Consider the following 12,128-nt stretch of genomic DNA (forward strand, 5'->3'; position numbering starts at 1 on the left):
TACAATATTAATGAGGTAATAACACAAACTCAGAATTTTTTTCCCCACCTTTCCATAAGTGAATAAACAAGCTGTTCTCAGAGGAAAATAAGGTCCCAGACCACTGTTTGAAGCTAGAAAGGTGGCAGGGTCCACTGTACCTGGAACCATTGTACCTCAGTGTTGTTGTTCACTGTAGGGCAGGTTTTTTTGTTTTGTTTTTGGGGGGTCTAATTAAATCTACTAAAATGTACAATTGGTTATCTGTAACTGTGATCCTGAACTTCATCTTAGATGTGTAAGTGAGTTGGTGTCTCCTCCACAGTATTCATGCAAATGTTCAATGGCACTCCAAAATGTTGAACTACTTGAACTAAATACCTTAAAACATACATTTTCATGATTGTAAAATCAATGTAGATTAACAATAAGATATCATCTAGAGTTCATCACATTTTACATGATTGCCCTCACCTTTACAAGCTCTCCTCCTGTCCCTCTTCCTCTTTCTGCACTACACAAAAACAAACACGTCTTAAAAACTTTTCATCTGACATCAGCCAATAAAAACTGTTTGCAGTGACTCTTGCACAGTGATGTATGTGTTGATGTAAACATGTGTGAGTTGTGTGAGAGCAGTGTGTATTTACATAGTTTTCGCTGACGGACCATCCGGGGTGTCTCTGGGCACAGAGCTCTCATTCTGTGTCGGCCTGTTGGTAATACTCGGCCTGCACTTCATCTGACAGTGACTTCCACTGTGGACAGACGGACAACACACTGTTCGTTAGCACACACACACACACACACCATACACACTGACTACAGGCACAAATATGCACACAGGACCTCATTAATGGTGTCAATCATTGTAAAGATGTAATGATTTAGAGTGAGTCTTACAAGCTCGACTGCAGAAAAGCATTGATCAAGTTTGTAACACTGACTGTCACACTGACTCTAAAAGACACTGATTATCAAAAATGTACAGATAAATGACAGTCCCCTGAAAACAAACAACAGCTGATGGAATTCAATTTAAAAAGACTGATCATAAGAAAGTCACAAAAAGGAAAAAAGTAAATTTTGACCAAAATGAAAAAACTTACTTTGAGTTGGAGGAGTTCGGCTGAGGAGCAGCAGGGACCGAAGGAGGAGGGAAAACTTCTGCTGGAAGAGTGTACAGCGGCTCTCTATTCCAACACACATAAGAGTCAGATACACACATGATTACACAGTAGAGAGAGAGAGTGTGTGTGTGTGTGTGTGTGTGTGTGTGTGTGTGTGTGTGTGTGTGTGTGTGTGTGACGATACAAACAGAAGCTCTATAGCTGGTGTGCTTGTTTGCATTCACATGTGTGTTACTTCTTCTTCTGGTCAGCACTGTCAGGGAGCCTCACCACTGGTGCAGCCTTATACTGGAGACACAAACACAAAGAGAACAGGTGGTTAGACGAGCGGCGATGGTGTCATGTCACTTTTTCAATGGGCTTCTGTGACATCTGTGGGATTTAAACACATCTGGAGAATCTACAGCATAATGTGTGTTTTAGATTTACCAAGTAACAAATTATTTGTTGGGATAACAGATTGTCTAAACACTAAAATAAATTTGGCCAATTTTACTGTTTTATTGATGTAATTAACCCACAGTGTTGTTTAATTCTGAGATGTACTCGGCCTCAGCCGGACTAGTGGGGTTCCGTGTTTAGGCAATTTGTCATTTTTATTTCAAATTGATGCAAAAGTTTCGTTTACACTTCTAAGTTCTTTGTAAGGGTGTATAGAACAATTTTGGAGGGCCAGACAGGCTGGTCAAAAAATTGACCTCTAGGGGATGTTGATGGCTCCCAACCCACCACCAGCCTTAATAAAATATGGTAGCTGTTATAACTCTTGATCAGATTATCTGATCTAAACATAATAAGTATGTATTGATTCAGGATCAGGAGTAGCAACTAATATATTTATCATATGACTGATATAACCCATATTTTGTCCAGTATCACTTCAAAAATAGACAGAAAATCGTAGGCCTGGTGATGTAAAAAAAGGTGTTTCTTTTTAATAATCTTTACAGTTACACACAGAGTCCTGGAAATTACTCTGTTCCAGCTATTTCACACACTTACACTCGCACAGACGTGTACACTTCAGCTTTTCTTTCATGCACTGAGCTGGTAGATTATGCATAGACATTCTTGGTCCAATCCAGGCTTCTGTGTTGTAGGAAACTGAAAAAGTGAAATCCCAGTTCCATGGAAGGATGAGGTAGCACTACGTGATGTGGGATTATGATCCAGGTTATCCAGGGCTGCAACTGTGAATATGCACTGACGCAGATTTGTAGGACAAACTATATCTGCGTTGTTCCTTGTTCGATCTCCAGTAGCTTGTGCAAAGCTAGCTTCAATGCTGAGGACCTTCTTATATGACACGCTCAGACTATATTTGTGTAAGAGTTCGACCAACTTCTTGCTTTTTGTTTGCGAATGCAGTTCGAGGGCCAGGAACACTGCAAGTGGAGGCTCACAATTCAAGTTTGAGGAAAGAGAAGTCATATTTCGCATGGCCATCTGTATCTCCCGAGAATTCTCTTGTTCGGGTGATGATTTGGGTCCTGCAAGGAGATGACGGAAGAAATACTTCATATGTCGTGGAACAGAAGATTCTTTGCAGTCTTTGGGAAATAACCCATCAAACCTGAATGGAGTGTCGTAATTCAAAACTACTTTTCTGAGAATGGATGCTGCCATAAGTAATGTACAGTGGGGAGAACAAGTATTTGATACACTGCCGATTTTGCAGGTTTTCCCACTTACAAAGCATGTAGAAGTCTGTAATGTTTATCATAGGTACTCTTCAACTGTGAGAGACGGAATCTAAAACAAAAATCCAGAAAATCACATTGTATGATTTTTAAGTAATTTGCATTTTATTGCATGACATAAGTATTTGATACATCAGAAAAACCTAACTGAATATTTGGTACAGAAACCTTTATTTGCAATTACAGAGATCAGACGTTTCCTGTAGTTCTTGACCAGGTTTGCACACACTGCAGCAGGGATTTTGGCCCACTCCTCCATACAGATCTTCTCCAGATCCTTCAGGTTTCGGGGCTGTCGCTGGGCAATACGGACTTTCAGCTCCCTCCAAAGATTTTCTATTGGGTTCAGGTCTGGAGACTGGCTAGGCCACTCCAGGACCTTGAGATGCTTCTTACGGAGCCACTCCTTAGTTGCCCTGGCTGTGTGTTTCTGGTCGTTGTCATGCTGGAAGACCCAGCCACGACCCATCTTCAATGCTCTTACTGAGGGAAGGAGGTTGTTGGCCAAGATCTCGCGATACATGGCTCCATCCATCCTCCCCTCAATACGGTGCAGTCGTCTTGTCCCCTTTGGGGAAAAGCATCCCCAAAGAATGATGTTTCCACCTCCATGCTTCACGGTTGGGATGGTGTTCTTGGGGTTGTACTCATCCTTCTTCTTCCTCCAAACACAGCGAGTGGAGTTTAGACCAAAAAGCTCTATTTTTGTCTCATCAGACCATGTGACCTTCTCCCATTCCTCCTCTGGATCATCCAGATGGTCATTGGCAAACTTCAGATGGGCCTGGACATGCGCTGGCTTGAGCAGGGGGACCTTACGTGCGCTGCAGGATTTTAATCCATGACGGCGTAGTGTGTTACTAATGGTTTTCTTTGAGACTGTGATCCCAGCTCTCTTCAGTTCATTGACCAGGTCCTGCCGTGTAGTTCTGGGCTGATCCCTCACCTTCCTCATGATCATCGATGCCCCACGAGGTGAGATCTTGCATGGAGCCCCAGACCGAGGGAGATTGACCGTCATCTTGAACTTCTTCCATTTTGTAATAATTGCGCTAACAGTTGTTGCCTTCTCACCAAGCTGCTTGCCTATTGTCCTGTAGCCCATCCCAGCCTTGTGCAGGTCTACAATTTTATCCCTGATGTCCTTACGCAGCTCTCTGGTCTTGGCCATTGTGGAGAGGTTGGAGTCTGTTTGATTGAGTGTGTGGACAGGTGTCTTTTATATAGGTAACGAGTTCAAACAGTTGCAGTTAATACAGGTAAGGAGTGGAGAACAGGTGGGCTTCTTAAAGAAAAACTAACAGGTCTGTGAGAGTCGGAATTCTTACTGGTTGGTAGGTGATCAAATACTTATGTCATGCAATAAAATGCAAATTAATTATTTCAAAATCATACAATGTGATTTTCTGGATTTTTGTTTTAGATTCCGTCTCTCACAGTTGAAGAGTACCTAAGATAAAAATTACAGACCTCTATCAATCAATCAAACTCAATCAAACTTTATTTGTAGAGCGTTTTTCATACATGTTAATGTAACTCAAAGTGCTTTACAGAAATTAAAAGCAGCAGCAGCAACAATTAAAACAACAGCCCCCCCTTCATCCCACCCCACCACGCACACACGCACACACACGCACACGCACACGCACACACACACGCACACACACACACACACACACGTGACACACAAGTGAGTAATAATAAATAACTAAATAGTGATAAATTAAACAGGGCATTAACAACAGGTATTGCAGAACTGAGGAACTGAGGAAATGCTATCATCGATGTATTTCACTGAGGAGACACTAGAGGCAGTAAAATAAATAAAATAAAGATAAAATAATAAAACTAAAACTAACTAAGAAAAAAAAAAAAACTAAAAGAGCTTTAAAAGTCTAATAATAAATAAATAAATAACTAATCATAAATAAAGTAAAACAAGATAAAACAAGATTATTAAAATAAATAACTGAATAGAAAATGAATAGATAAATAGAATAAAACCAGGTTTAAGCAGGATAAAAGACAATAAATAAATAGAATTCAGCTAAAAGCCAGCCTAAAAAGGTAGGTCTTAAGGTTGCTCTTAAAAGTATCAACATTCTCCAGTGCCTTCAGGTCCTCTGGTAGGCTGTTCCACAAATGTGGACGTGTATTGAAAGGCGGCCTTGCCGTGAGTTTTTGTTCTCACTTTTGGGATGGTTAAAAGGCTGTGACCAGAGGACCGGAGGGCCCTGGAGGGTTCATACGATAAAAGCAAATCTGATAAATAAGTTGGGCCAAGGCCATTAAGAGCTTTAAAAACTAATAAAAGGATCTTAAAATCAATCCTGAAGCAGACAGGTAGCCAGTGCAGAGACTTTAGAATTGGTGTGATGTGTGCTCTCTTTCTGGTCTTAGTCAACACTCGTGCTGCAGAGTTTTGGAGAAGTTGTAACTGAGCTAAGTTCTTTTTTGGGAGACCAGAAAGTAGAGCGTTGCAATAATCAATGCGGCAGGTGATAAAAGCATGCATTAGTGTCTCTGTACTGGCTTGGGAGAGGAACGGTCTCACTCTGGCAATGTTTTTGAGATGATAAAAAGCTGTCTTAGTTATGTTTCTAATGTGTGGGTTAAAACTGAGGTCTGAATCAAAAATGACACCAAGGTTTTTTACTTGGTTTGCCGGTTTTAATGCCAGGGCGTTCAATTTTGTATTAATCATCTGTCTTTGAGCTTCAGAACCAATAAATAAGACCTCGGTTTTGTCCTGGTTGAGCTGAAGAAAATGTTTTGCCATCCAGGACTTGATATCTAAAATACAGTTAAAAAGGGCATCGATTGGCCTTGGGTCATCAGGAGACACGGCGATATACAGCTGTGTGTCATCAGCATAACTGTGGAAGTTGATGCCGTGCTTCCTGATGACGATCCCAAGTGGCAGCATGTATAGGTTAAAAAGTGTTGGACCTAAAATTGAGCCTTGTGGGACACCACAGGTAATTTTGTAGCTCTTAGATGAGTATCCCTCCATACTCATGAAAAATGAGTAGTAAGATAAGATATAAACCAGTTAAAAACAGTACCAGAGATTCCAACCTGGTTGCGAAGTCTGTCTAAAAGAATTGAATGGTCCACTGTATCAAAGGCTGCACTTAAATCAAGAAGTACTAAAATAGATGGTTTTGTCCTGTCCAAATTTAACCTGAGGTCGTTAACAATTTTTACTAGTGCAGTCTCAGTGCTATGGTTTGTCCTAAAACCTGATTGGTAAATTTCATAGATTTCATGGGTTATCATAAAATCATTTAACTGATTAAAAACAAGTTTCTCTAAAATTTTGCTTAAAAATGGTAGATTGGATACTGGTCTGTAATTATTAAGTATGGAGGGATCTAAATTGTTTCTCTTCAGAAGGGGTTTCACTGTGGCAGTCTTAAGTGCTGTAGGAAAAACACCCATCTGAAGAGAGTCATTTACAATGTTAAGTAACTCATCCTTAAAAGAGCTATAAAATGTTTTAATAAAGAAAGTGGGAATGGGATCTAAAATGCAGGTTGCTGGTTTTAGTTGGGAAGACACTTTGCCAAGCATCTCAGCATCAACCAGGACAAACTTCTCTAGTGTTTCCTCATGTAAAAACAAAGGTTCTGTAGTGATAAAATTGAGATTCTGGTCTTTGGATAAAAGTGATCTAATGTCATCTATTTTACTTCTGAAGTGATCTGCAAAATCTTCACATTTAGAAATGGGCGACTCACTGCTAGACTTCATAAAAACAGGGTTAATAAGATGGTCAATTGTTGTGAATAGGATTTTGAGGTTGTTCCGGTTGTCAGCTATCAGTTTTGAAAAATGTGATTGTCTTGCATCTTTAATTGCTTTATTATAAATGTTCAAATGCTCACGGAAAATTTGGTAGTTCACAGTTAATTTGTCTTTTCTCCACCTTCTTTCGGCTCTTCTACAGTTTCTTTTTAGCTGTCTAGTGTTTTCATTACGCCAGGGAGGAGTTGGTTTGGTAGTGATCTTTTTCAAAGTGAGTGGAGCAACTGTGTCAAGGATGGATCTCATTTTACTATTAAAACTATCTACTATAAAATCACATGAGGCAGGTAAAATGTCTGCAGGAGTGTCATGTAAAAGATTAATAAAATTTGCAGTCACTTCATTAGTAAGATAGCGTTTCCTGACAGTTCGCTCTGGGATATCCTGTTGTATAAAATCACAGACATTAAAAAAGACACAAAAATGATCAGACAGACCTACATCAATCACTGATGCGATGTTGACAGACAGGCCGTGGGTAATTAAAAGATCCAACATGTGTCCTCTGCTATGGGTAGGCTGGGTAACGTGTTGAGTAAAATTTGTAAAATTGAGTAAGTTTAAAAATTCCAAGGTAAAAGTGTCTGATTGATTGTCCACGTGTATATTAAAATCACCTGAGATAATGACCCTCTCGTAGTTTGTTTGAATGATTGTGAGAAGTTCTGAAAAATCTGAAGTAAAAGAAGTGCAACGTTTTGGTGGTCTGTAAACTGTCAAATAGACTGTAAACTGCTGAAAACAGAAGAGTGATATTCAAAAGATGTGTAGTGTCCAAATGTAATGTCCTTAAAACCAAGTGATGCTGAATGGATGGCTGCCGTGCCATTATTATCTAAAATCAGGTCATTAATTAAAAATGTCTTATTTAAAAGAGATCTTACATTTAAAAGTGCCATATTCTACATGCTTTGTAAGTGGGAAAACCTGCAAAATCGGCAGTATATCAAATACTTGTTCTCCCCAGTGTATGTGCTTCCTCTTCTGGTGTTTGAGATGCAACTGATATGATCTTCCTAGCAGTCTTTGACCAAAAGATGAAAACTCAGTCATGGGTACCTTTCTCTTCTGTCAAATCCGGAAAGTGTTTGAGGACTGTTTTCTTTAGGCATGTCCGGTTCACAGTCTTCTGGATTCCATGATGTTCCATCATATCGGTCAGATCTTGTAATGCAAAGATGTTGCGACCTCCAGCAATTTCTTCCTGTATAAATTGGAGCAACTCTTTTTCTGCTGTGACTTCAAAGTCTTCACTAGCTATATCTAAATCGCATTGTAACGGCGGTTGAACCCTGTGTAGCAATTGCGATGGTACTTGGCCTCAATAGCGACAAGATCTCCCTCTGAAAGGAGTGCCACAATACGATCTTCCCCCAGTGCAACTGCCTTGTCATGTATCTGAAAGAAGGAATACTTACTTTTTATGTTCATTGCAACTTATGCAGTCACTTCAAAATAACAGTACCATGAGAACTTATCCAGTAAAGAGCCAAGTGGTTCAGTGAATTGTGATCACTGAGGGGCATCAATAAAAATACGCGATGGAATTATTGTATTCTTCAGGCATTTATTAACTCTTCCTACATGGACTGAAAGGACTTTGCAAATGAGGCACACAGACGAATGAACTTAATCTATCTAAGCAGTAGAAGAGAGAAAATAAGGAAATGAGGAATAGAAGATATTAAATAGCTAAAGGGCATGAAATGTAAGATTGTAAAATATTCTTGACATACATAAGGCCTATTAGTCAGCTGCAAATATGGTTTGACCCAGAAAAAAATCTAACAAAAGGTTTCTCAGTGGTTTACAGTAGTATCAGATGTACTTAAAAACATACTAAAAGTTTGACTCCAAGAAAGGCCCCATTTTCAAAATGGCGGCCGTAAGGTCCTTAAAATGACCATTACACCTTTTTATTCCTCCTAGACCAGGAACATTGGTGCCTGATACATGCTTTGGGCATGTAATATTCTAATTAGCATATTTGCATGATAGATTAGTGATAACAAGTACAATTATATATTAAAGCAATTGGTTACAAGTGTATTTATTTGAAAAATAAGTACAATTTTCCTTAAGTAATTGCATATTTCTCCTTTCTCATATCGTTTTGCCTAGTGTTGGTGGTTTCTGTGGTTCATAACCATTCTTTTGATTCCAATAATGAATAAATTCATTAGAACTGTCTGGTACTGTAAAATTAGTCAAAACAGGGCTGCCACCCAATCATGATGATCCTCTTTTTTTTAATGAACTACTCCTAAGGATTGCTGCAGCTCAGGGACACTGCCTTATTGGTGGCAATTTTAACTTGGTCTTTAATCCAACTATGGACCGTTCCTTGCCTAAATCACCTACGCCATCAAAGGCAGCTGTGATTTTGAACCATGGCATAAAAGAGTTGGAGCTATGTGATGTCTGGCGCACTCTCAATCCTAATAAGAAAGATTTCTCCTTTTTCTCTAACGTTCATAAATCTTATTCCAATGTGAACTCTGCCTCCATTGCAATTATATGGGATGCCTTAAGACATTCATGAGGGGATGTATTTTGTCTTACAGTTCATATAAATCAAGGGAAAGGAGAAAATAATTGACAAAATTAGATGAAGAAATTAGAACACTTGAACAAAAACATTCTTAAACCAAAAGAATGGACATTTTAAATTCTTTGACTGTGAAACAAATACAGTATAATAATTTATGTACTACCAAGGCCGAAGCAGCTTTAGCTTGGACCAAGTACCACTATTATGGGTACGGCAATAAAACTGGTAAATTACTAGCATGGCAAAACAAGAAGGGGGAATCAGATAAAATAATTCATTCAATAATTACTGATGATGGCATGTCTCACCATGACCCATCCAGCTCTCTCGAATTAGCTACCATTACACTATTACCAAAACCTGACAAGGACAGACAAAAATGTAGCTCCTATAGGCCCTTAAGTCTTATAAACGCTGATTACAAGGTTATCTCTAAATTGCTTGCTACTAGATTAGAAGATATTATACCAAAAATAATACACCCAGATCAAACTGGGTTCATCAGGAGTAGGCAAGGGTCAGATAATGTCCGCCGTTTATTTCATATAATTGATTCTGCACAGATGACAAAAGAGCCTAGGCTGATAATATCAATGGACGTTGAGAAGGCGTTTGACAGGATTGAACCTACCTTTCTACTTAGCTGTATAGCTGAGAAACCTTTTGTTAGAATTTTTTCAGGGTTAGGTGTTTTTTTTTCATATATGCAGCCGCCTATATACCAAATGTGAAATGGAATTAATAATAAACACCTTCCCTTATTCACAATACTCAGGACATTCTCCAAAGTTACTATAGCTATTAATATAATTCATTTAAAAAAGGTATGAAAATTGGTAGCCACCTTAGATTTTTGCCATACCATCATTTTCAAAACTTCCATATTTGAGCAACAGTTGATTCCCCACATAGTACTGACTTGCAATAGCAATAAAAATAATAATAAATAAATTCCTCAAATTTCGATTCAAAATTTGGAGTATTTTGATGCCCTCAAATCAAAATAACAATGTTTTCAAGTCCCTACACTGACTGCTCACACACTCCACAGCAGTCCCGCGATACTTAAGACATTCCGTCAAACAATTAATCATTTCACATGAGAAGTCGTCTTGTAAAAGTCTATTTACAACAAATCTAATAACACTGTCAACACTATACATTCGTAAAGTTACACTGATGTCTACAGGTAAAGCTTTGATTGGTTCGGAAGGGATGGATCATTAAATTAAACGATAAGAAAATAATTATAAAAGTTGTCTTACCTCCACGGACAGGGCTCAGGACCTCACGGGCGACTCTCAGCAAGTGTCCCTCGTCGATCTGTGGTCCGAAGGCGATTCTTATCCTCAGCAGGTCCTCACAGCTAATCCAGTGATTTAGTTGTTTTCCAGGTAGATGTCTGATTTCTTCACTTCTCCAAGAGAGAGTAATCTCTCCACAGGTAGGGTTTGTAACAGGTCAACAGGTCAACTCGTGCCAAAATCCAAGTGAAAAGGGGAAGGAAGAAAGGTGTGGAGGCCTTATATAACCTCTGACCTGCCCACCATTCTGTTTCCATGACAGTTAGTGATGTGCGTGCGTGAACGTGAGTGAATGGGTGACATTATATTAAATATATTTTCTGATATTTCTTGAATAAATCTTATTTTTAATTCTTCATTTTAAAATGTTCAGTGTTTTCTTTGCAGCTTTTTGTTTTCCCTTCATTCTAGTAGAGCTGCTCTGTAGAAACAAACAGATGTGTTTCTTTTTTTTTCACATCCTGACTTATAATTACATTGTGAACCTTCAGTGTTGACATGTGGAAGCTACTTTGGAAGAATAACTTCGCAACGCACCCATTACTTTACAGCAGAAGAAGATGAACTACAGCAAAGCTAGCCGAGGGAGAGCCTGTTAACTGTTAACTTACCATCTAATGATGGTTAATATTATTAGACTGATATTATTATTATTATTATTATTATTATTATTATTATTATTAAAGTGTTACTATGCATTCATTTTGAGTTGCCTCAGTGTGGGAATCAAACCCCAAACTCTGCCAGAGACAGAGCCACCCTCTGCACGACCTGTGGATAGTTTGAAGGAATAGTTTGACATTTCGGGAAATACTCTCATCTGCCTCTCTTTACAAGACTTAGATGAGAAGATTGATATCACTCTCACATCTGTACAATAAATATAAAGCCAGTTAGCCTAGCTTAGCACAAAGACTGGATACAAGGGGAAACTGCCTCCCAGCACCTCAAAAGCTCATTTACTGTACATGTGTGTACAACAATAAATAATCAGATGGGCTTACTGTTAATGAAGCATGATTTTCTTTGTGATCTTTATTTAGAGAAGAGATCGGCACATCAAGTTATAGTTTTTATTTAACTGCATGTGACTTTAAATCTTTTAACTGTTACTGCAGTGCTACCATTACACTGGAAGACACAACTGGGCACTTTATAATACAATAGGCTATTTATGAAATAGAAAACAGCAAAAGTCATTGTTGATGACTGTGTCACATTAATATAGATATTTCATTTAATTTATTACTCACACAAAAAGGGAAAGACTACTCAGCCCTCCATTTCCCCTTCAGCCTTGATTGCCAGTGACCACAATGACACAAAACAGTTAGCAAACATCACAGGGAATGTAACCAAAACAAACACAGTGAGGGAATCCTGTGTCATTTAATGCCTTATAGGTTAAATAAGAAATAATTTCACTAACTGAGGGCTCCACCTTCTGTCCAACCAGGCACAGGTGGCCTGACTAAGTCTCATTTCAGTGATTGCTGCAGGAAATGTGGGGAATCTGGGCATGTGAAATGGTATAGTAGAATGAATCTTTTCACTGCAGGCCTGCCCATATTTTTTCTCATGTTACTATATCCAGACAAAATATCAAACCACCTGTTAAAATGCACCAGGGTACATGAAAAGACACCTAGTCTATTAA

Source organism: Pagrus pagrus (assembly GCF_965226575.1).
Source record: "Pagrus pagrus genome assembly, chromosome: 13".
In the NCBI taxonomy this organism is placed as follows: Eukaryota; Metazoa; Chordata; class Actinopteri; order Spariformes; family Sparidae; genus Pagrus; species Pagrus pagrus.